Raw genomic sequence first — 2,607 nt, forward strand, 5'->3', positions numbered from 1 at the left:
CTTCATTTTCCGAGATGATATGGATCTAGCAATTTAAGCTCGAAATACTCTTCTGTAGTTGGAAAGTGGGAAGTACACGCAGGGAGATTCTAACTGCAAGCTGAACAAGATCTGGCATTGTTATCCAACCTGGCAAAATGCATTCAAAACTAGTGTACTTTACGCTGATGGTGGAAACTTCATCCTGGAATGATAGATGTTTCCAGAATGAGATTTTCACTCTGCAGCAGAGTGTGCGCTGATATTAAACTTCCTGGCAGATTAAAACTGTGTGCCCGACCGAGACTCGAACTCGGGCACACAGTTTTAATCTGCCAGGAAGTTTCAATGATAGATGTGTCTACCAATGAAACTGCATGCATTTTGCTACAGGTTTTGCAGCTAAGTTTTGTCGTATCATTGCGCTCTATGTTACAGACAATTTTTTGTCGGTTCTGTAAACAATGACAAGTCATTCAATTCAAATAAATTTTTATTTATTCACTTATTGCTTATTTGACGTTACTACATTAGGGCCTTAAGGTTCTTTCTTGCAACTAACCGGAAACATACCATAGATATAACAAAATATTCCTAATAATAATAATGATAGTAACAGTAACAATAATAATAAAATAATAATAAAACTGTCACAAATAATAATAATAAAAGGCATTTAAAGGTTACCTTAGCGCATCTGAAGCCGTGTTTCGTATTGTCAGAAGAGGAAATGGCAGTGACTGTTACCATTAGCAAAGAGCAGAATATAAAGAAACAACTTTGACGAAAATGGGTAGGGAAAGGTTGTGGCGAGAGGGACAGACGAGTATCAGCTTCGCAGATTGTGGGAGAGATAGCTGCTTTAACAGAATTCATATTTTCAGGAAGATTGTTCCAAATTTCGGTTTCTGATACTGAAAATAACTTAAAAAACATTGCAGTGCTTTATGATGGCAAAAAGGGATTTTCACTTAGTTGACGAGTATTTCTGCTGTGCTGTTCATATAGCAGAGTAAGAGTTGAAGGCAAATAAGAACGAGAGCAGTGAAGTAGAAGACGTTAGTGGAAGCAGAGAGTATGATGGTCTCTACACTTAGCGGCACGCAGCCGTGATAATTGTTCGAAGACTGATGAAATTTGGTCAAAAAAGCCTACGTCACATTGTGTCGTATACAAGCATTCATGGCTAATTCCACCCTGTGTGTGCTTTCGTAAGAAACTGCTTGAAGAATGGAATCACAGTATTGAAGTATGGGGAGTATTAATGACTTTGCGAACTTGTTTTTATTCTCGGAAGGAAATGCTTTTTTTTTATTTTTTTTTTACATTTCTGTAGTGAGCGAACTGACGCTGACACATTCTTATAGACCGCTGTTGTGTGTTCTGTCCATTCCAAGTGATGGTCCAGAATTATCCCCAAGTTCTTTAAAAAAGAGGGATAGGTTAATTCTGCGCCATTTAGGATTAATGGTGGATGGAATTCTCTGAACTGGGGGGTAGTAAGTCGTAGCGAATAAGAGAGCTTTAGGTGCTTTAAGTTTCAAACCTATGCTCTGCGACCAATGGTTGGCTGTTCACAGGTCATTTGCACTGGCGAATAGATACAACTCAATTTCGTCTTCTTGTAGGTGATATTTTCAGTGGGAGAGAGTAGCGGACACGTCATTAACATAATTATAATGATATATGACGGTAGTATATGTTCCCGAAAGAACAGTTACCGTGGATGACCATGCAGCTTTGCTAGAAACGAAATGATAATTAAATGGACACCCTAGCTGCAAACAGGCGTTGTTGTACTTCATTGGGGACATGTTGAAAATGTGTGCCCCGACTGGGACTCGAACCCGGGATCTCCTGCTTACATGGCAAACGCTCTATCCATCTAAGCCACCGCGGGCACAGAGGATAGTTCGTCTGCAGGGACTTATGCCTTGCACGCTCCCCTTGAGATCCACATTCCTAGCATGTCCACACCACTACATGAGTACGATGGGCAAACATCTATTAGGCGCACTACAAATGTAGTGGTGTGGACATGTTAGGAATGTGGATCTCACGGGGAGCGTGCAAGGGATAAGTCCCTGCAGACGCAGTATTCTCTGTGCCCGCGGTGGCTCAGATGGATAGAGTGTCTGCCATGTAAGCAGGAGATCCCGGGTTCGAGTCCCGGTTGGGGCACACATTTTCAATATTTCCTCAATGAAGTACATCAACGCCTGTTTGCAGCTAGGGTGTTCATTTAATTATCATTTCATAATTATAATGAGAACAGTTTAGACCCAGTACTGATCCTTGAGGGACACATCACATTACATCCCTCCATTGCGACCTTTCTGTTCCAACATTTACACTGTTTGCGAGATGTAAGGTATCAGTGGAGCCACTGTGCAGCACATGAAGAAAAATTTTAATTTGTTAGTTTTGCGAGTATAATCTCAAAGTTTACACTGTTGCAATCCAAAAATCAGGTGGTCTGAACATGTTGATTTTACTGTAGGTCTATACCCTAATGTACTCTTTATAGCTTGTATTGAACGTCCTGCCAGTCATCTTAATGAAGGTCACGTCTCACTCCCTAAAACTGAGCTGACAGATAACAGACTTTTGTCTGTTTTTGGTTTTGGG

At 40.7% G+C, this 2,607-nt stretch overlaps 1 non-coding gene across 1 annotated transcript; it reads left to right on the top strand.

Moving 5' to 3' along the window:
- Positions 1-2,085: 2,085 nt before the first annotated feature.
- Trnat-ugu (transfer RNA threonine (anticodon UGU)) lies at positions 2,086-2,160 on the top strand. The gene has a single exon. It is a non-coding gene; the product is annotated as a tRNA-Thr (tRNA).
- The last annotated feature ends 447 nt before the right edge of the window (positions 2,161-2,607 follow it).

This window comes from Schistocerca cancellata, chromosome 1 (genome assembly GCF_023864275.1).
Source record: "Schistocerca cancellata isolate TAMUIC-IGC-003103 chromosome 1, iqSchCanc2.1, whole genome shotgun sequence".
NCBI lineage: Eukaryota > Metazoa > Arthropoda > Insecta > Orthoptera > Acrididae > Schistocerca > Schistocerca cancellata.